A 23791-nucleotide genomic window follows, 5' to 3' on the forward strand; every position below is an offset into this window, starting at 1 on the left:
TTATTAATTATCACACGCTCTCTAGTGACGCGAACTTGGGCTGCCTGTGTCAAGACAACAGACATTATGAACACTGTATTCTGAACAGTTTCTCGCTAATTGACTGAGACAAAAAACAACATGACTTTGATAACGGTAGTATACAAGTCGCACTCCGGCTCTCGGTTCTCGTAACAGAGCGGGGGTCAATGGTCAATGGCAACCTAAACACACCCGGTATTCATTGTGAATACTTTTGACAGTTGATACTGTGTTAATATCAGCCTAGCTTTACTGTAAGGGCCATTCGCTTATCGCATCACAACGAAATGAATATGAAGTCAATCAGTCAGGGAAACGAGGACTTTTGGAAGAGATTAAAGGTGGACGTCAACTTGGTTTAATCGTAGAGGCATGGAACAACGGAGTATTTTCCATCTTGCGTTTGCCTTTGTGATACTCTGGTTCACACGTGTGAAATGCAAGCGCAAGGAAATGAAAAAAAAATCCATTTCTTGGGTTGGCGCTTGCGTTTGCGCTGTGGTAGTTCACATGTGTGTTGGTTTGTACTTCGCTTGCGTTGCTCGTGTAAACCAGCCTCAAGTCTTTTCGTGATTCCAAAAAGGCGAGATCACTTACATTTTATGGACACTATGCCGTCCTCAAAAAAACCTGTAGTAAAAATAAGATGACGACGGCTACCTCGTTTCCCGCCAAAATGACACTGGGTCATTCGTGCACGCACTCCTTCTCTTTTGGCGGGAAAATCTCTTACCCAACCTAGCATCTAAATGTGTCTAATAAAATTATTGACTTACCGAGGATCAAACTTTGGCGTGACCAGTGGTGTGTGACTAAGGGCCTCTTCATATGATCCCGGTTACTGGGATGGCTCGGCCTGAGCGGGATGAATTTTGCAGTCCGTTCATATGGGAAATTTCATCCCGGTTTATACCGAGATGAAAAGTGGTGACGCGGTCAATCGAGCGTGACATTTACCGAACAAGCCCGGCAAGAATTTTTCATTTTTATCGGTTCTACAAACCTCTAAAGTATTATATCTTTATCTCTACTACGAAAAGGAATTATTTTGAACTAGAACATCTCAGAAATGAGCCGTAATAATCAAATATGTCTGTTCTAAGACGCGAATGTTTGGTTATAGACTTTGGGTATAGTGCGGCATTTCAATCAAACAACGCGTGCGTCACCGGAAACTTATCAAAGAGCATAACTCGCCGCAATGTGGTATCAAGTTGTTTGTGACATGGTTACTCTGTATTGCGAAAAAGTTTAAAAAAGTTGGGCTAACGATTTCAAGTTGCCTCTCATCAACGTGCGCATGCGCCTGGAGTGACATAGTCCCTTGAGGTTTACCTTACTACGCTCTGTGATAGTTTAGCTTTCGCAACCAGTGAGAAGTAAAATCAAAACAAACCGTTTCTTGCTTCCAAGATTTTCCCCGCGCTTAACGCTGGTTATATTTCCGATTGGTTCATTGCGCCGTTTGTTTCTGTTATAATTGACCAGAGTAATTACGTTGCCTTTGGTTTTACGACGGATTGTATTACATTGGCATTGTATGAAACGATACGTACTGAAAACTTCTCTAACTTAACTACGTAGAATTCAAAGAGAGCTTATCAAAGAAGGTCTCTTGCTTCTCGGAGAAGGATTTAGCGTGGGGATATTTCCCATCTTCTGGAGACATTTCTTGACCCCTTCACCACTTTTTTTTTTTACAAGTCCCGTTAACAGGGTCGAGTCAGGTTCTTACGACTTCGTTCCTTGAAACATAGGAAACACATTTTTCTACTTTCCATGCATTTCTGATAATATCGCAAGGACATGATCATGTAGTAGCTAAATGTTCAGACGCTCGAAAAATATGAAAAAAAAAAAAAAAGTAAAAAAGATTTTATCTCCAGTCATGCACCAGGCTGGCCAAGTAGTTTTGCCAATACATACTGATCTGTCCAGGGATTTCTTAGGAGTTTTTACCCTGTTTGATTTGTCCGTTGATTCAGCGTAATTGCAACTAAACGTCCAACGTGGCGTCGCATCAGTACTGATGCGAATCTTTAACATCGGGTCGGGGAAGAGAGAACATCACAAATTGCCGATAGCTGACACTTTTCGAATGAACGGCTATTCTTTTCCCTTTACTTACGAATTCCAAGCAACTTCAATCCGAAATATTTAGGGAACTGGTCATAACACGTTTGTTCGAAGAGGACCTACCTTGTATGAGGTAGGGGTTGTTAAAGACACCACCTAACTCATGAACAAAATTTTATTGGCTTTAAAATTTGAGTTGAAACAGAAATATTCAGGTAGCAAGAGTCAGCACTGTCAGACAAACAAGAAACGTCATGTTTGAATCTCATTGCCATTTATTTTTACTGCTGGATAGCGGGGCGGTTATGCAATAAAGACACCACCTTTTGTGTAAAGAAAGGGCAGGCAGAGACCACCATAGACACGATCACCGGATCTCGCGTCTTCAGTATGCGTTTGTGCCAACGATGCTTTTTGAAACGCAACTGAAAACGAGTTCGACAACACGTGAGCATCTCGAAAATGGCCTATTTGAACACTCGCGTCTGCGTTGTAAAAATAGGGACTTTAAAAAACAACGACGGCAACGCCACGAAAACATCGCTTGAAAATATAAGTTCTCGTTATTTGTACTACTTCGCGATCATTCCAATTCGTTCAACTCGTATAATGTGGCCAAACTATCCAGTAACAGAACTGGTTGGAATGGCGCTCAAGTTGAAACGGAGAATGAAAAATTTACTGCCATGTGCTCACGTTGTCCACAAAACTTTAAATTTGGTCACTTCACGTTGTTATTTGGCCGAGTACGGTGAAAAAATGTACCAAAACTCAAAATGCACATGCACGGCCACTGTTTTGCTCCTATTGTTTTGTGATGTTCTCGTTGCCGTCGCCGTCGTGGGGATCAACTTGGTTATATATTGCCAAAAGGTCTGGATAGCAGCAATTTATTGTGTGTTTTCTTGGTTATATATCCATTGACATTTCTTTGCCCATGGTCTCATAATTTAAAGAGTCACTCTAACATAAGAAAGAAAAGCCTAACTGGATTGTCTCACTAATCTGGAGAAATCCCATCGTGTCCTCACTGGATAGGAGCCCACCAAGAATGACGGGATATTTGGCATCAAAGTTGGTCACAAACTCACAAGGCATCTCACCCAGCTGGAACGACAAACAGAGATTCCTAAGGGGCTGCTCACATGATACCGGTAGGGCTCTCTCAGTCTCATTCCGGTAAGAGATAAAAAAAAAATATATACACCGCGTTTACATAAACAACGTCGTAACCAAGTGTGACTTAGAACCTTCTATCACACATTTAAAGCTAGACAGCGTTCAAGGTCAGGGCCAATGGCCAGGGTTGTACTATGCTTACGATAGACTTTACAGCATAGCAAACGAGACATGAATGCCCCTGATTCACTGGTTTAGCTATACAGAAAAGGCGAACTAACTTGTCACCAGACGATGTCGTCCCAATTGTATTGCAAAACCTTCTATATCATATATGACACACGTTCACACAGATTCAACAGGCATCTTGATCATATTCAAGGTCATACATCACATTCAACAAGAACATTCCAGACATTCACATTCAACACATCGAAAATTAATCAAGTTCAACGAGCATCTCGATCACATTCAAAGTCACGCACCACATTCAACAAACTATGGAAGTTCAAATGCTGTATAATTCAAGAATTCAAATTTGATCACATTCAAGGATATCGGTCACATTCAACAATCACCTTGTCAATAAATCCCAATATGCTTTGCGCTAATGACTATGTAGCCCCAAGTGCATGCTGGGAAATATAATTTGCGAGTGAACTCAAAATGGCGGGAGTGCCGGAGAGAGAGTCTATTCGCATTCATGATGAATATGCTTTGGACACAGATGTGCGTAAATTAGGCCTTTATTCACGTTTCATTTAAATGCTGGTCACACATAAGTGAGAGCATAATTATCATCATGATAGATAGATAGAGAGATAGATAATAATAATAATAATAATAGTTTAATAATAATAGTTTATTGATATCCCTCGCGCAGCCTAAAAGGCTGAATTACAAGGATGGTCAGTAACAATAGTACAAGACACTACGGTATAAAGACAGTCAAATAAATAATTTTATAAATATGATTAGAAGCTCTAAATAACAGAGAAAGCATGAAAGAGAAAAGGATTACAATTGGTCTTGATACTTGATGGTGCAGAAATCTGCGAACCGCTTTGTCTTGGGGACAAAGCACACCGGAACACGTTCGCCTGATCGGAGGCAGCACGGCCTGTCAATTGACACGCGAGGAATTAATGGCTTAAGGACAGGAGTCGACAGGCAATCACGCTTGATAAAATTTGTGCAAGCTTCCTCCCTTCTCTGGGAAAGGGAAGTGATGCCAGTGCACGCTGGTGGAATAGAGAGATAGTTTATTCGATCTGATCAAAATCGCAGCCAGAGGCTGAATTAGATTAATCGTTACAATAACAAAATCTAGTAAAAGGTAAGAAAAATATAAGAAAAATGTACACTATACATATAACTAGAAATTTAGTCCCAATTACTATATATAAATGTGTTCATAAAGTCTCTTGTCTTAGCCAGAGGGACATCATCAAAAAGGTGTTGTATGAGCATTTCAATTATTATCATTAATTGATCAAATTAGGTAAGCAGGGATGGCGCAGTGGTGGGAGCACTCGCCTTCCACCAATGTGGCCCGGGTTCAATTCCCGGACCCGTCACCAAATGTGGGTTGAGTTTGTTGTTGGTTCTCGTCTTTGCTCCAAGAGTTTTTTCTCCGGTTACTCCAGTTTCTCCCTCTCCTCAAAAACCAACATTTCCAAATTCCAATTCGATATGGATCTGAAGGCCAGAATGGGGACCATGGTCCTCTCTGCCGTCAGTTTTTGTATACTGTTGTAAATCTAATGTTTCAGTGGGCGTCCAGGATGAAAGGAAAAGCCGCGAGCGTTTGTTCAGAGCAGGAAATCTTCGGAGGCTTTCAATAAAGTTTTTCAATAACTTATAGCTCACCAGGGATTTATATATAATACTAGTAATAATCAAAGAGTAGGGAGTGCGTTCGATGATCTCGATCCCAGGCTCTCTCTTCTTTGTGGTGTCGTCCGCCCCTGCAAAAAGATGTGCGGGGGAAGCCAGATACGCGTCCTAAGATCCATCCATTTATCCAACCAACGTTGTCCCATACAATCTCGACTCCAATCCTATTAGGAGTGCGTTCTTCCTACGTCGAACGCAATTAAAGCGAAACATTGATTAAGGAAGTTAATTGCCCAGGCGAAACTCAAATTGAGACTTTCCAAGTGGCGTTCACAGTAAATGCCCTTTGCCCTTACCTAGGAGAAAGGTATGGACTTCCATTCCAAAACGCTACAGAGCTAGATTGTATAGCAGAATAAACAAGTATCATAAGAACGGAGTACTGCTCGATAGCTTTCACATGAATATTCAGCAAAGTCGGGGTTAGAATTCAATCCGTGACTCAAACTCTGGATTGAAGAATGTTGTACAGCATAACAAACACCAATTAGGAAAGCACTGCTCTGTTATAGCTTTGAGGTCAAAACAGCCATTTATTTAAAAAAATTCAACTTTAGGAATAAATTTGCACACTCAGGGGTCAACATACCAAACCACCATGTACAACACAATAAACAGGGCCGAAATGTTCGAAGTACGATTACAGTTTGTCAGCCAACAAGCGTTAGCATGAGAACATAACCTTATACGTCAGGTTTTTCGCATTTGGCTCCAAGAGGTACTTGCATGATACCAGCGCGACTTTCACTCCCTTACAAGTTACCTCCGGTTCCCTCTTTGGGCTCTGTATTTGTTTACCTGATACCAGCACAAAATATCATACCGAAGCGAGCCATACCGGTGCGAGTTCACCCCGGTTACTGTACCAGAGCGAGATTTTCATTACGGTACGAAAACTCATTCCGATGTCATGTAAAGGCGGCACATCTGTTCTTTCCGGTATGAAATCGCTCTCCTTCATCCTCGTTCCCAGAGCGTACGAACTTTTGGTCACCACTCGTTCAACAAAAAAAAAAAAAAAAAAAAAAACGTTGGGGCTCTAGGGACGAGAATGGCTCTCCTTGGAGTCATGGAACGGGTAGCGCATGCGTAGTCATCGACATCCAACCCAAGATGGCGTCCCAATCACAAATTTGTTTATTTAAACATACGTCGGCCGGCGTGAAGTGTCCCTTCATGGAAACACGATATGAAATCCCAATGTCATACCGGTATGAAATCTCGCACCGGTTCGAGTTTTCACATGTAAACAACCCCTATGTACTAATCGGGCTTCGGTCAACTTGGCCCAGTACCACAGGAATGAACTACGTACTGAGTATTCGTTTCATTTGAATGCTGGTCACTCACAAATGAGAGCATGGTTGTCACTCATCTGGATAAGGAAAAAGTCCTTGACTTTTCACTTGCCACAAGACAATTTCACTGACCTTTCGAGATAAATCCTTTGGCGATAAAGTTAACGATAGGGTCGATTACCAGCCGCTGTTCAGGAAGGAGCGGCGGAAATCAATAGGGAGTTTAAGAAACGAGGACGGCAACGGTAACGAGAACGCCACAAAACAATGGGCTTAATGAGCAAAAACAATCGCTCTGCACGTGCGTTTTACAATTTGGTACATTTCTTCACCGTCCTTTGCAAGACAACAACGTGAAATGACCAAATTTTAGGTTTTCTCGAGAACGGGAGCGTATGACGCAAAATCTACTTTATTTTTCCTTACTTTGACGTCGTTCATACTAATTTAGTTTCTGGAGAGTTCGCCAGCATTTTCCAAGTCAAACAAATTTAAATGATTGCGAAAGAGTTACAAAAACGAGAAGTTATATTTTTAAATGACGTTCTCGTTACCGCTGCCGTCCTCGTTTCTTAAACTCCCTAATGCCTAAGCTGACGACGGTGTTATATTTTCTGAAAAGACGCTACCTTTTCCAGAAAAGAGATAGTTTCAGTTTATGACCTAGTTCTCTTTCACAATAATTTTTCTGACTTTTTAGAGACTTTGAGGCAATAATTATAATTTCCCTGACTTGATATTTTCCCTGATATCGAGACATATACATTGACAGCAGAATAACTAGAATCGTATATATTACTGGTTAGTTTCTTTTAGGTAAACATCATACTTTGGTATCCCATTACAATGCATAAAAACATAGATATATAAACTTGTTTCTACATTCAGTTGAAGATGCCAGTTCGCCACGTTTTGTCGGCTGGAGATGGGCTAGAATTATTTCAAAGCTGGGAATTGTCTGGTTTAAGTACTCAGTCGTTGTAATCTCCTTAGTTACTGCTGACAAATTAGCTAGAGCTACTATACTTTTAAAAAGCTTAGGGGCTTAAATGTGTAAACATGAAAAGGAAGAAAGACAAAGGAAATCTTATAGAAAGCGTCTACAAGGATGAGCTGAAAAGCAACGTTAAGATTGACCATTGTTGACTCTTGTCATTAATTAATTGTACTATAGTAGTATGCACCTCACCTTTTTGTAATGCGTAACACCTGTGTCTGAGTAATTGTAAGCTTATACACTCCATATTGAAGAAAATCGGTCAGATAAAAGGTATAAACAGTGACGGATAACACCAAAAAGCTTTCTAAGAAGCGTTTCACCCATGATCTTTTTTTTAACTCTTGTTAGAAAATAAAAGCACGTGCGTTTTAAGCCTTAAAATTTACATATTTTCTGGGGGACAAAGAGAAAAAACACGGAATATTCGCAAGCTAATTAAATCAATCCACAATTCATTCAGTTCGCTTTGTTTATGATTCACACTTTGAACGGGACAACGTTTCTTCAATCGAGTGTGTATGTAGAATATTGAAAAGAATCGGCATTGTTTGGCTGCAAAATCCACCCACAAAAAGCAATAAAAATTTTTATTTTATTTTATTTTCCATGGGCTGTAAAAAAATGAAACCAATCAAATTAAAGTAGTTTTAGATTACATTTAACCAGCGTCTATTTCCGCATCCAGCCTCAAGATTGAAAGCGGGGATTTTCCCGGTGACGTAGTTGACAACATTTTAAGGGTGCCCCCCTGCCTCCCTCCCTCCTGAATGATGTATTGCCCGCAAGGGGGAGAGGGAAAGCCGAGAAATTTCGGGTAGGGCATTTGAACACAGCCGAGATGTTCTGCTCAAAAGTGCTGTGTATCAACAAAAAGACTCACTTTCCTTCATTGAAATTTGTTAGTTCCTTTAAAATAGCCAAAATTTCCCATTACGGGTAGCCGGATATGTTGATGTTAAACCCTTGTTATTAGCCAGTACGACTAACACAGCAATGTAAGGCTAACAATATTCGGGGGTGTTTCGCAGCATCTTACGAAATTGGCAACATCAACTACTGCCCTAAAAAGGGCGATAAATGTGGTAACATGTTAACTTTACACGACTCTCAGGAAAATATGACCGCTTTCGATCGGCTCTGTTCCGCACCTTCCAGTAGAATTCGGCCGTTTTGTTCGCAAGGCGTTAAATTTTAAAACCGTTGATTTATCGATCTCGGATTGATTTCTTGATATCCCCCCACGTGCTTACCATTTACATGGAAAACCCGGAAATTCCAGTTGGATTAAAATCAAATGGTACGCATCATTCCATTTGGCGTACTTCTGAAATTATGGGCTTCTGCTCAAAGTGATGCATTTTTATTACTCCAATTGGGATTTACAGCTGATGTTCATACATTTTGCATGTTATCCATCTTCTGTTAAGACAAGCTAAATCATTTCGTATTTCTGCCGAAAATTTCCATCCGGGTGGTTCGCGTAAATGGTAAGCAATACAGATACCCCATTTTCAAACGCCGCACTAAGCGCCAAACTTTAAATCTCAAAGGTCAGTGACAAACTCAAGAACTAAACGAAATAAGCGTATGAAAGCAGGAATGTAGGGGACAGAACTAAGGGCTTCGTTGTGAACATACATAGCATTAATCAACCAACCGTCTCATATCAGAATGGCAATTAATCAGTTTTTTGTGCATCTTAGTGTGATGTTACAAGATATGATAAAAAAATAATAATAAAAATAATGCATGTCATGGACATTTAGGCGTTGGCTGGAATTAATGACTGAGGCGTTACTACGGCTTACTCTGCTTTGAAAACGCACAGAAAGATGCCGCTGAATTCTTGACATCTAAAATTACTCTGGTAGGAAAGGAAGTCGATGTATTTCTATATCTCTTCTTGGTGTGACAAAAAAAAAACTCTTGTGAGACTGAGAAACATTCAATTAATGGACATTCCACACAAAAACATTAACGACAGTTGCAATTTGTGGGGGGTTTATTTTTCTGCTTTCATTAAAACCAATACCTTATTGAAAATTCGTGCAGTATTCCACTTGGTTAGTGTAATTTAGTGCAAAAAAGTTACAGTACATTTAATGCATTTGCATATAAGGCTCTTTCTGTTCAACCCATCAAAGCGTGTGTATTTGCTTCCGCTCATTACTACGGAACATACACAAAAGCTTTTTTTTTTTTTTTTGCGGATTTATACTTCTCACCCAGGAAGCAAGGGTCAATATCTATATTTTTTTGCATTCAGTTTCATGTAAAATACATCACCCAGTTCGTTGACTATCCTGAGAATGGCAATTAATCAGTTTTTGTGCCTCTTAATGTGACGTTACACGGCACGATGTATGACTCAAAATTGCTGCCTTAAAAGTTTTTATTGTGTAAATTAACAGCTCGGAACAACTTTTAAGGACGCAATTGTGTTGAGGCTAGAAATTGCAAGCTTTTGACCTGTCTTCAAGACCACGCAACGCGTTTCCGCAACAAAATATTTTGGGATTGGTTTGCCTGCTCGCTACGTTCTTAAAAGTTGTTCGAATAGGATAAACTTTGGCTTAGGTAACAAATAAACAGCCAAATAAATAAGAGTGGATTTATTTCAAAGCTGACCTGTTTCAAATAGGTGCGTCGATAATCCCCTTACAAAATCACCCCTTTGAAATGGCATTATTTTAAAGCGTAGAGATTTAATAAAATCAAATAAAATATAAAAAAGGCTTTATCTCGTGAGCATTTTGTTTGTGTAACATTTTTCTAACGAATAAACTTTTAAATATGAATAGCTATTAAATTCCTACCCAGCCGACGCCATAAGTTTCAATATCTTCCCCCTCATAACGTATGACAAAGAGTATTTTTTGACCTGTGACATCGTAAATTGTGACAAACTGATTTCGGTTTCTTAGAATGAAGATAGAGTTCCGTGAGATTTGAGGTTCATTTAAATTTTCTCGAAGCAAGCAAACGTTATACAGTCATTACAGTGTCAAGATATCATAATATTGAGGTAAGCACAACTTTTAAACAATCTTTTGCATGTGAACTGTATCTCTTACATCACTGAGCAGTTTTGAGTGGAAGGATATTAACAACGCAGTTAGACAATATCATATAAGTATTTTATTTTAGAGGTCGCTGAATTTTTGTAGCTTTGTGTTCATCTTTGACTGACTGGTTACTAAAACTAGGGGCATTAAGCTCGATTAAATTGTAGAAAGTATTTTACAGGTTGACTAAACACGCTGTTCCAAGTACATTTGCACGAGGGCTACCGCACGAGTGGAGATTGTTGTCACTTGATCGAGAAATTTGTTTTTCAACAGTTGTGACCCAGTGTTATTCAGTATAATATGGACGATTGAGAAAACTAACTAAACATTTCCTGTTGGTGTTATAATTTTATGCGCATGCATTTCCCCCTGAACTTTATTTGTGCTGAAGAAACAAACTTTTTTTTTTTTAAATAAGCCAACCACAGGATAGAAGCTGAAAAATACGATTGATTGATTTCGATTTCTTGCATGGAACCACTGAATTCATTGAAAGTCGCGGAGTTTGAGGTTGTGTCGTTATAAAGCGAGAGATGACGAGATTAGTACAAATACTATAATTTGTATTGCATAGACTTTATCTTCACAGTGTACAATAGAGTCATAAGATGATATTTCTGTTTTAATACTTTTGGACCAAAAATGGAAGTCTTACCAAATTGTGAATTATTTTACCCGAGACTGAATGGAACTTGCGTGCCTCAACTATTTAAATTTAGATTTAGACTGAGAATAGTAACTTCATGGCCTTTTGTTTTGTGGATCAGAAACTGGCGAAGAAAGCACAATCCAAAAAAACAAACGCAGTACAAAAATTGGCATTAGTAGTGTCATAATTTTGCGCGCCTATGTTATCTTGGTTGAATTTTCTCCATAAAATTCAACCCGTGATATCGGGACAAAAAATTTCTAATCCAGTTAAGCCACAGCGTCGGGTAAAGATTATATATCACAACTTGAATTTTCTTTGACGCCATCATCCAGAGCTCTCAGCGGCTGGCAAGTTTTCAATAAACCAGAGATTCAAACTAGCTGAATTTGAATCTCTTTTGTATTTTATGGGGTTATTTGAAGTTGAATGTCGTGCCGGCTTACAAGGGATTGGCTTTGTTTTTTTGTTACACCAAGAACACATTTCGGAAAACGCTTAGTTCTTCAATTTCCCGCCTGACTGTGGGATGTTCTGATTTTCGTACGAATTCAGTGACATCTCTCTGCGTTTTAAGATATTTTAAAAGCCTGGCTGCAAGCTTCAATCAAACTCCGCCAGTAATTTTACGCAGCGAAACTTTCCAAGTTTTAGTCTCTTCCTTCGTGAGAATTGTAATATTGTAGTTACCACCTGATTTTGACGTTGTAAAACGTGATCAATTTATTCTGGTTTCTTGTAATGAAAATACGTCTCCCTATGTTTGAAGTTTACTTTAAAAAATGAGAATCGTCGAATTCCTTATCCGCGGCACATTGTTAAATAAATACTCTTTATGTTTGGAGAAAGCAAAGCTATTAAGTCAACAAAACTTTCTACTTTGTGCGTGGCGTATGCAATTTAACAGTTTGGTGAACAACGATCGTTTTAGTCAACGAACTGGTCGATGTGTTTTACATGAAACTGAATGCAAAAAAAAAAAAAAAAAAAAATCATTGACTCTTGCCTCCTGGGTGAGGAGTATAAATTGGCAAAAAAAAAAGCTTTTCTTTATCTTCCGTAGTATTTAGTAGAAGCAAATACATACGCTTTGATGGGTTGAAGAGAAAGAGACTTATATGCAAATACATTAAATGTACTGTAACTTTTCTGCACTAAATTACACTAACCAAGTGGAATACTGCACGAATTTTCAATAAGGTATTGGTTTTAATGAAAGCAGAAAAATAAACCCCCCTCAAATTGCACCTGTCGTTAATTTTGTTTTGTGGAATGTCCATTAATTGAATGTTTCTCAGGCTCACAAGAGTTTTAATTGTCACACCAAGAAGGGATATAGGAACACATCGACTTCCTTTCCTACCAGAGTAATTTCTGATGTCAAGTATTCAGCGGCATCTTTCTGTGCATTTTCAAAGCAGAGTAAGCCGTAGTAACGCCTCAGTCATTAATTTCAGCCAACGCCTAAATGTCCATGACATGCATTATTTTTATTATTATTATTATTATTATTTTCTTTTACCAATGATTTCGTACAAGGAGATGAGATGAACGTTTTCTCTAAATAAAGATATAGCCCTGATCCGTGTTTTTTTAAGTTCTATTTTCAATATAACAGGCCTCGCCGAAGCAACTCCAACACACAGTTCATCATCCGCAATACATTGTAAAGACACTTGAAGTTTCTGGAAAGTACAATTATGAAGGCATGTTTTGTATCGGTAGACTCAAGTGTACGACTCGCTTGACAGTTTAAACAAGAAGGACAGGAAAAATGCTACTAGACAAACTTGGTGTTTTTCATCTTGGACCGAAGAAGGAAATTGTTGAAATTATTTTTTTTCTAAAACTATATGTAACACGAAACTCGTTGAATCATTTCAAAGCCGGGAAATGTGCGGTTTAATTACTCAGTCGTTGTAACTTCTTAAGTTACTGCTGACAAATTAGCTAGAGCTATCATACTTGTCAAAAGCTTAGGGGCGTTAATGTGTAAACATGAAAAGGAAGAAAGACAAAGGAAATCTTATAGAAAGCGCCTACAAGGATGAGCTGAAAGGCAACGTTAAGATTGAACTTTGTAAACTCTTGTCATTAATTAATTGTACTATAGTGCTATGAACCTCACCTTTTTGTAATGCGTAACACCTGTGTCTGAATACAAGCGTACACACTCGATTGAAGAAACTTTGTCAGATAAAAGGTATAAACCATTAAGGATAACGCCAAACAGCTTTCTGAGAAGCATTTCACCCATGATCTTTTTTGAATTCTTGTTAGAAAATAAAAGCACGTGCGTTTTAAGCCTTAAAATTTACATATTTTCTGGGGGACAAAGAGAATAAACACGGAATATTCGCATGCTAATTAAATCAACCCACAATTCATTCAGTTCGCTTTGTTTATGATTCACACTATGAACAGGACAACGTTTCTTCAATCGAGTGAGTATGTAGAATATTGAAAAAAATCAGCATTGTTTGGCTGCAAAATCCACCCACAAAAAGAAAAAAAAATGTTTTATTTTTTTATTTTTCATGAGCTGTAAAAGAATGAAAACAATCAAATTAAAGTAGTTTTAGAAGACATTTAACCAGCGTCTTTTTTCGCATCCAGCCTCAAGATTGAAAGCGGGGATTTTCCCGGTGACGTAGTTGACAACATTTTAAGGGTGCCCCCCTGCCCCCCTCCCTCCTGAATGATGTATTGCCCGCAAGGGGGAGAGGGAAAGCCGAGCAATTCCAGGGAGGGCATTTAAACACAGCCGAGATGTTCTGTTCAAAAGTGCTGCGTATCAACAAAAAGACTCACTTTCCCTCATTGAAATTGGTTTATTCCTCTAAAATAGCCAAAATTTCCCATTACGGGTAGCCGGATATGTTGATGTTAAGCCCTTGTTATTAGCCCGTACGACTAACACAGTAATGTAACAATATTCGGGGGTGTTTCGCAGCATCTTTCGAAATTGGCAAAAGAAACGATAACTTAACATCAACTACTGCCCTAAAAAGGGTGATAAATGTAGTAACATGTTAACTTTACACGACTCTCAGGAAAATATGACCGCTTTCAATCGGTTCTGTTCCGCACCTTCCAGTAGAATTCGGCCGTTTTGTTCGCAAGGCGTTAAATTTCAAAACCGTCGATTTATCGATCTCGGATTGACTTCTTGATATCCCCCCACGTGCGTACCATTTACATGGAAAACCCAGAAATTCCAGTTGGAAATCAAATGGTACGCATCATTCCATTTGGAGTACTCCTAAAATTATGGGCTTCTGGTCAAAGTGATACATTTTTATTACTCCAATTAGGATTTACAGCTGATGTTCATACATTTTTGCATGTTATTCATCTTCTGTTAAGACAAGCTAAATCATTTCATATTGATGCCAAAAATTTCCAGCCGGGTGGTTCGTAAATGATAAGCACTCTAGATAGCCCATTTTCAAACGCCACACTAAGCGCCAAACTTTAAATCGCAAAGGTCAGTGACAAACTCAAAAACTAAACGAAATAAGCGAATGAAAGCAGGAATGTAAAGGACAAAACTAAGGGCTTCGGTCTGAACATACATAGCATTAATCAACTGTCTCATATCCTGAGAATGGCAATTAATCAGTTTTTGTGCCTCTTAATGTGATGTTACACGGCACGATGTATGACTCAAAATTGCTGCCTTAAAAGTTTTCAGTATCGTGTAAATTAACAGCACGGAACAACTTTTAAGGACGCAATTGTGTTGAGGCTACAAATTGCAAACTTTTGACCTGTCTTCAAGACCACGCAACGTGTTTCCGCAACAAAATATTTTGGTATTGGTTTGCCCGCGCACTACGTTCTTAAGAGCGGCTGCCTGTAAGAATCGAGAACTGCATTTCAGCGACCACTTGGTCGAATTTCTGATATTTCGTCTGAAGATACCCTTGGATTAACTATTTTCGAAAATCATATTTTAAAGTTCCAAGGTATTTTATTTTTTGAGAAAATTGCAAGAGTTTGAAATGCGGCCAAGGTGCGGTCACGGGCCGATGAAAACCGCGAAAATTTAGGTCAAAGGACGAAGTCCCGTTCACGGTGTAAAATAACCCAATGAACTTGAAACTTTACACAAACCTAGACCAATCATATCGCAAGAGAATTAATACAATAAACATTCCAAACTCGCTGGCTGCTTTCTAAAGCATGCAGATTTGTGTACGCTACTCAAAATGACCTTGAAACTAATGCTTATTTTCATTGAAATAAAAGTGTTTCTGGTATGTCATTTTCTCTAAATTAAATCTCATATATCAAAAGACGAAGAAAAGAACTTTATTTGTACCAAGTTTCAAGCTCTGATTCAAACTCTTTCCCACTCAACGAAGATCGAATATGCGTGCGATACTTGCGGCTCGCAATTCACGTCACGACTTATGAGATCAGAACCGATTCACAAACACTTGACATCTGGGGCCCGTGAATGTTTCCAAACATCACATATTGGGCCCTAAAACTAATCAGACGGACTGAAGACAGCCATTCAATGTTTTTTGATCCGAGATTTCTTTCCTACTCTGCTCTAAAATAATATAGTTATTCCGGTCAATTAGCCTACGAAACATGTGCAACAAATTTGCATACCATTTCGATGTCGCAGGAAAAAGTAGTGCAAATCATACTTTACAGCTCCTTTATCTTCTTAAATGAAGTAGTCGATCAGTAAACTGGAGAAAAGCGTGTGACTTTGTTCCTGTCGTGTTGTTTTGAGTGTTCGTGTTTAGCAGCGACGGCTCAATTCAATAATCCAGTGTGACACTGATCAACTGTAACTCGATATTCCCTTCGGTGATGTGGGTAACGCGCACGTGATCCTGGCCAGGCATTCCTGCGCGTACTTTTAGGAACTGTAAATAGTGAAAAGTACTGCTTGTGGGCCAAGCTACGACTACCCTGGTAATGAAAACCTTGTCAAGCTAAAAGACTGTACAACAGATGCGAGAGCCCATCTTGCCAGCTTTGATTTTTTTTTTTTCGCGAAAAAAATTCAAGTATTAGTGTCATTTCGTTTTTTAACTTCAATTATACATACCCTGGAACGTCGATTTTTTCGCGAAAAAAAAAAAGAAAGAAAGAAACATCCATAACCGCCATCCTTACAATTAAAAGTATGAAATCTGTATATTTGAGAGCATAGTAGTGAGCTCCCCACCGACCACCAACCCGACCTACCCCCTTCCCCCTAGCTACAAGCGTCAATAATATTTTTGGTTATTGTTTACTTTCCTAGACCGTTTTCTCGCTGTTCCTGCCGGTGGCTTTCAACTCTGTGAAAAAAATAATAGCATGAAATCTGAAATTGGAAAATGAATAGGCGAAATACGGCCCTCACCCGCACGTGCTAGTAAAAAGGTAGTAACGGCCCTCACCCGCTTGCACTAGCAATAAGTTAGTTTTCGTGGCCATCACCAGACAGACCAAGGCTGGCAAGATTCCTATCTTCTCGAAAATTGAAAGAAACCGGCAGGAACAACGATAAAACCGGTTTGGGAAAGTAAACAATAACCACAATTGACGCTTATCGCCAGAGGGGATGGGGGTGGGGGAGGTCGCGTTGGTCGGTGGGGAATTCACTACTCTGATACCCTCAAAGTTGATACCCTCAGACTACTCTGATACCCTCAAATTTTATATTATTAATTGTGGGGATGGTGGTTATGGATAGATTTTTTTCGCAAAAAATCCACGTTGCGGGATCTGCATTACTGTAAGTGAAAAAAAAAAAAAAAACTGACACTAACACTTGAACGTCGATTTTGGAAAGGAAAGGTGGGCTCTCAGATCTCTTAAACAGTCCTTAAGCTCGTCAAGGTCATCATCACCAGGGTAGTCGTAGCTTGGCCCACAAGCACTACTTTTCTAAAAAGCGCCCTGAACACACAAGTGCCTGGCCAGGATCACGTGCGCGTTTAATACCCACATCACCGAAGGGAATATCGAGTTACAGTTGATCAGTGTCACACTGGCTTATTGATTTGAGCCGTCGCTGCTAAACAAGAAACACTCAAAACAACACGACAGAAACAAAGTCACACGCTTTTCTTCAGTTTACTGATCGACTTCTTCATTTAAGAAGATAAAGGAGCTGTAAAGTATGATTTGCACTACTTTTTCCTGCGACATCGAAATGGTATGCAAATTTGTTGCACATGTTTCGTAGGCTAATTGACCGGAATAACGATATTATTTTAGAGCAGAGTAGGAAAGAAATCTCGGATCAAAAAACATTGAATGGCTGTCTTCAGTCCGTCTGATTAGTTTTAGGGCCCAATATGTGATGTTTGGAAACATTCACGGGCTCCAGATGTCAAGTGTTTGAATCGGTTCTGATCGCATAATTCGTGACGTGAATTGCGAACCGCAAGTATCGCACACATATTCGATCTTCGTTGAGTGGGAAAGAGTTTGAATCAGAGCTTGAAACTTGGTACAAATAAAGTTCTTTTCTTCGTCTTTTGATATATGAGATTTAATTTAGAGAAAATGACATACCAGAAACACTTTTATTTCAATGAAAATAAGCATTAGTTTCAAGGTCATTTTGAGTAGCGTACACAAATCTGCATGCTTTAGAAAGCAGCCAGCGAGTTTGGAATGTTTATTGTATTAATTCTCTTGCGATATGATTGGTCTAGGTTTGTGTAAAGTTTCAAGTTCATTGGGTTATTTTACACCGTGAACGGGACTTCGTCCTTTGACCTAAATTTTCGCGGTTTTCATCGGCCCGTGACCGCACCTTGGCCGCATTTCAAACTCTTGCAATTTTCTCAAAAAATAAAATACCTTGGAACTTTAAAATATGATTTTCGAAAATAGTTAATCCAAGGGTATCTTCAGACGAAATATCAGAAATTCGACCAAGTGGTCGCTGAAATGCAGTTCTCGATTCTTACAGGCAGCCGCTCTTAAAAGTTGTTTCGAATAGGATAAATTTTGGCTTAGGTAACAAATAAACAGCCAAATAAATAAGAGTGGATTTATTTCAAAGCTGACCTGTTTCAAATAGGTGCGTCGATAAATTCTTTAATAAATCACCCCTTTTAAATGGCATTATTTTAAAGCGCTGAGATTTAATAAAATAAAATAAAATAAAATAAAAACATGACTTGTTCTCGTGAGCATTTTGTTTGTGTAACATTTTTCTAACGAATAAACTTTTAAATATAAATAGCTATTAAATTTCTACCCAGCCAACGCCATAAGTTTCAATATCTGCCCCCTCATAACGTATGACAAAGAGTATTTTTCGACCTGTGACATCGTAACATGTGACAAACTTATTTCGGTTTCTTAGAATGAAGATAGAGTTCCGTGAGATTTGAAGTTCATTTCAATTTTCTCGAAGCAAGCAAACGTTATACAGTCATTACAGTGTCAAGATATCATAATATTGAGGTAAGCACAACTTTAAAACAATCTTTTGCATGTGAACTGTATCTCTTACATAACTGAGCAGTTTTGAGTGGAAGGATATTAACAACGCAGTTAGACAATCTCATATAAGTATTTTATTTTAGAGGTCGGTGGATTCTTGTAGCTTTGTGTTCATCTTTGACTGACTGGATACTAAAAAAAGGGGGATTATGCTCGATTAAATAAAGTATTTTATAGGTTGACTAAACACGCTGTTCCAAGTACATTTACACGAGGGCTACCGCACGAGTGGAGATTGTTGTCACTTGATCGAGAATTTTTTTTTCAACAGTTGTGACCCAGTGTTATTCAGTATAATATGGACGATTGAGAAAGCTAACTAAACATTTCCTGATCTTTATTTGTGCTGAAGAAACAAACTTTTTTTTTAAAATAGGCCAGCCACAAGATAAATAACTCCGTCTCTTGAAGCTGAAAAATACGATTGATTAGTTTCGATTTCTTGCATGGAAGAACGGAATTCATTGAAAGTCCCGGAGTTTGAGGTTGTACCGTACGTATAAAGCGAGAGATGACGAGATTAGTACAAATACTATAATTTGTATTGCATGGACTTAACTTTCACAGTTTACAATAGAGTCGTAAGGTGATATTTCTGTTTTAATACTTTTGGACCGAAGATGGAAGTCTTACCAAATTGTGAATTATTTTACCCGAAACTGAATAGAACTTGCGTGCCTCAACTATTTAAATTTAGATTTAGACTGAGAATAGTAACTCGATGGCCTTTTGTTTTGTGGGTCAGAAACTGGCGAAGAAAGCACAATCCGAAAAACAAACGCAGTACAAAATTTGGCATTAATAGTGTAATAATTTGCGGACCTATGTTATCTTGGTTGAATTTTCTCCATAAAATTCAACCCGTTTTATCGGGACAAAAAAATTCTAATCCAGTTAAGCCACAGCGTTGGGTAAAGATTATACATCACAACTGGAATTTTCTTTGACGCCATCACCCAGAGCTCTTAGTGGCTGGCAAGTTTTCAATAAACCAGAGATTCAAACTAGCTGAATTTGAATCTTTTTTGTATTTTATGGGGTTATTTGAACTTGAACGTCGTGCCGGCTTATAAGGGATTGGCTTTGTTTTTTTGTGAAACCAAGTATACATTTCGGAAAACGCTTAAATCTTCAGTTTCCACTGTGGGATGTTCTGATTTTCGTACGAATTCTGTGACATGTCTCTCTGCGTTTTAAGATATTTTAAAAGTCTGGCTGCAAGCTTCAATAAAACTCCGCCAGCCATTTTACGCAGCCAAACTTTCCAAGTTTCAATCTCTTCCTTCGTGAGAATTGTAATAATGTAGTTTTCACCTTTGACGTTGTAAAACGTGATCAACTAATTTTGGTTTCTTGGATTGAAAAGACATTTCCCTATGTTTGAAGTTTACTTTAAAAAGAGAGAATCGTCGAATTCCTTATCCGCAGTACATTGTTAAATGAATACTCTTGAAATTTGAAGAAAGCACAGCTATAAAGTCACCACAAAATCCTTTTTCGTGCGTGGCGTATGCTAATCTCGTACCCCGATCTCAGTCGTCGGTTCGGGAATGTCGAAGGGAGATCTGGGTACGAGATTAGGCGTATGCAATTTAACAGTTTAGTGAAGAACGATCGTTTTAGACAACGAACTGCGCGATATGTTTTGCATGAAACTGAATGCAAAAAAAAAAAAAAAAAAAAAAAAATCATTGACTCTTGTTTCCCGGGTGAGAAGTTTAAATCCGCAAAAAAAAAAAGCTTCTCTGTATGTTCCGTTGTTATCAGTAGAAGCAAATTTATACTTTGATGAGTTGAAGAGAAAGAACCTTATATGCAAAATGCATTAAATGTACTGTAACTTTTCTGCAATAAATGACACTAATCAAGTGGAATAATGCACGAATTTTTAAAAAGGTATTGGTTGTAATGAAACCAGAAAAATAAACCCTCCTTAAATTGCACCTGTAGTTAATTTTGTTTCGTGTGGAATGTCCATTAATTGAATGTTTCTCAGGCTCACAAGAGTTTTTTTTGTTACACCAAGAAGGGATATAGGAACACATCGAGTTTCTTTCCTACCAGAGTAATTTCTGATGTCAAGAATTCAGCGGCATCTTTCTGTGCATTTTCAAAGCAGAGTAAGCCGTAGTAACGCCTGAGTCATTAATTCCAGCCAGCCCCCTAAATGTCCATGACATGCATTATTATTATTATTATTATTATTATTATTATTATTATTAAAGTTGTCTCTTTTTTCATCGAAATGAATTGTAAATTTTTATTTAAAAAGTATCATTATTATTATTATTATTATTATTATTATTATTATTATTATTATTATTATTATTATTATTATTATTATTATTATTTTACCAATGATTTCGTACAAGGAGACGAGATGAACTTTTTCTTTAAATAAAGATATAGCTCCGATCCGTGTTTTTTAAGTTCTATTTTCAATATAACATGCCTCACCGAAGCAACTCCAACACAGTTGATCATCCGCAATACATTGTAATGACACTTGAAGTTTCCGGAAAGTACAACCATGAAGGCATGCTTTGTATTGGTAGACTCAAGTGTACGACTCGCTTCACAGTTTAAACAAGAAGGACAGGAAAAACACGGCTAGACAAACTTGATGTTTTTCATCTTGGACCGAAGATAGAAATTCTTCAAATTATTTTTTTCTAAAACTACATGTAATAAGAAACTCGTTGAATTTTGTTTCCTGGGGCCCGTTTCTCGAAAGACCCGGTAACTTTTCGGGCCCGATAAAAAATTTTAAAATGTTTCTTTCGCCGATTACACAGCGATTACAGACATGGTACTTGGCCAATGTTTTCATAGAATTATAAGGTTTTAAATTTAGTATTCAAAGCTAACAAAAATTGACTTGTGTTAAGAAACATTTATCACCAAAGACACTTATAGAATCCGGTATTAAAAAGTTACCGGGACTTTCGAAAGACGGGCCCCTGGTTTAAAATACTGATCAAGGAGGTTTAATCCAAGAAAAAAAAAACATGTATTGACTATACATGTTGCTGTCGTTTGTTTGTCAAAAAGCAAACATATGTGCTCCAAAATAACTATGTATGCGAAGAAACTCATATGCAAATGACTTATGTTAAACTACAGTGTTGAGCAAAACTAACGGCTCATTAGAATACGGCAGCAAAAGTGAGCTTTAAAGAAGATAGACAAATCGATTCAGTTTTTCGGATTTTTGGCAACTAGACTTTAAACTTTTCGCCACGAGTTAAAAAAAAAGAGAAAACATGAAAATAGACCGGCTCCGTTTGCATCTGTGTTGGAATTTTGCGCCGGGTCCGGCCGAGTTAGATAAATGTCGTGCTTGTTTAAATGAGCTACCGCTTTATTTTTTTTACACCAAGAAACAATTTTGGAAAAAAATTAGTTATATGTTCTGATATCAGGAATTCAGTAGCATATATCTCTTTTTTTTTTATAATCGCAAATCTTGTAATAATCAAAGATTAGGGTGTGCGTTTGATATCACCAGGCTCTCTTTTGGTGATGATGTCATCCGCCCCTGCAAAATCTGCGGAGATGCCAAATACCCGTGCCAAAGTCAACTCTTTCATTTCCCCTTCCAATCTCGACTCCAATCTTTATTGAGAGCGTGTTCTTTCAAACGCAATTAAGCCTGGACAAAACTCATTCAGTATTTACCAGGACAACGCACCACCTCTTACGTCATTAAATGTGATAAATATATCGGCGTCTTGAAATAAAGATATGGTTCCTTGGCATTTAAGTTTCACTTTTCAATGTTGGGTTCATTGAAGAAAATGACTTCAAGATTTTGGTTTCTTAGCATGAAACTATAGTCATTCCATGTTTTTTTGAAGTTTCACTTTTCAATGAGAAGTTTGTTGAGGCAAATAATAATCATCTTTTTTTTGGGTAATTTATACTGTGTCAAAACAGAAAAAAGTTTTAGGAAACGCAATTATAAAATTACGCTTTGAACGTAGATTCATGTGTAATTCAACAATTTAAAGAACGACAAGAATTAAGGGCGTAGCTTTATCGGTATCTACCAAACCAAACCCTAAGTTTTCATGTCCGTCTGACATTATTCGTGTTGTAGTTAATTATTTTATTGAAGTCCTATGAGGTAATATATAATTTATTTTGGATTCTGACAGGGGATGAATATATCACCTAGTTAGGATAATTTTGTTACCTGAAACTGAATTCCCAGTTGTTTCCAGAATTAGAACCTATCTACAGACACACAATTTGTAACAAAACTGTGATTGACTAGAAGCTTTTCTTCCGCCGCATATTAGAAAGGGAAAAACTAATATGGACTGCCGATTGATCGTGACACTTACATAAAGAATAACCAAGCGAAGAAATTAATTAAAAACGGCCGTGAAGCCACTCGATCGTGCTAACAAACAACAACATTACGCGATCCTTGACGTATGAGGAGTATTGTAGACGGGATTGTACTCTCGCAAATATACGTATTACCAAAGACCGACACCCATGAAAAACAAAAACACAAAATTTTAGGGCGTTGGCTGGGAAATGCATGGGCTCAAGTAAAGTCATTGAAACTTCGCGGTTGTACACCGAAACTCAGCTCCTTCTTCAGTAGAATCTACTTAGAGCATCTTAATACTTCGCTTAATTTAGATTATTCGGTGTTCTGTTCCTTAACGTCTTTCATTATTAATAACTTGGTACTACGGTATCATCAGATTGTGTGACCCAGCAAAGGCAATACTTTGTCCTTTTGTGATCTTTGGTTGACGTTTCGATCATTTTGTTTCCTTTTTCTCTATGAGAGGAACACACCAGTGTAGTTAGGACTCCAAACAAGCGTTGTGTTTTAAAATGTCGCCTTTATCTGAGTTCGTGAATGTGAAATGTTCAATTCAAAAATTATGCGCGTAAACCCCCCCTTCTTTCTACCCTTTAACCAGCCCCCCCCCCCCTCTCTCTCTCCTTTGTCATGCTATAACGTCTAAAAGGCTTTTTAGACATTAGCTTCTATTCCTTGAGAGTATTCAGTAACCCGCCCATCCAAGGTGTTTTGTCCTTTTGAATCATAACTGTTTCGTTTTTCATAAAACCACAACTGGTTACTAATCTTGACGTATAACATTTTCTCCTGTAGTGAGCCATCCTGGCAAATCACCAAAATGTAAAGCATAACTTGGAATACTGATGT

At 38.1% G+C, this 23791-nt stretch overlaps 2 protein-coding genes across 11 annotated transcripts in view; one reads left to right on the forward strand and one right to left on the reverse strand.

Moving 5' to 3' along the window:
- LOC146468405 (A disintegrin and metalloproteinase with thrombospondin motifs 6-like) overlaps positions 1-23791 on the reverse strand; it is a 234253-nt gene that overhangs the window by 83674 nt on the left and 126788 nt on the right. The gene's annotated exons all lie outside the window — the stretch shown is intronic.
- LOC146468409 (uncharacterized) overlaps positions 1-23791 on the forward strand; it is an 88160-nt gene that overhangs the window by 49072 nt on the left and 15297 nt on the right. The window contains exons 1-2 of one of the 10 annotated variants that reach the window (XM_085124613.1): positions 10364-10435; positions 23738-23789. The exons of 8 other annotated variants lie outside the window; for them this stretch is intronic. The gene's annotated coding sequence lies outside the window, so the exon portion shown is untranslated. Of the gene's footprint in view, positions 1-10363; positions 10436-18463; positions 18562-23737; positions 23790-23791 lie in introns of those variants that run through there. One more of the 10 variants, XM_085124612.1, reaches the window with a different exon arrangement.

Source organism: Pavona decussata, unplaced genomic scaffold (assembly GCF_977016875.1).
Source record: "Pavona decussata unplaced genomic scaffold, jaPavDecu1.1 SCAFFOLD_131, whole genome shotgun sequence".
NCBI lineage: Eukaryota > Metazoa > Cnidaria > Anthozoa > Scleractinia > Agariciidae > Pavona > Pavona decussata.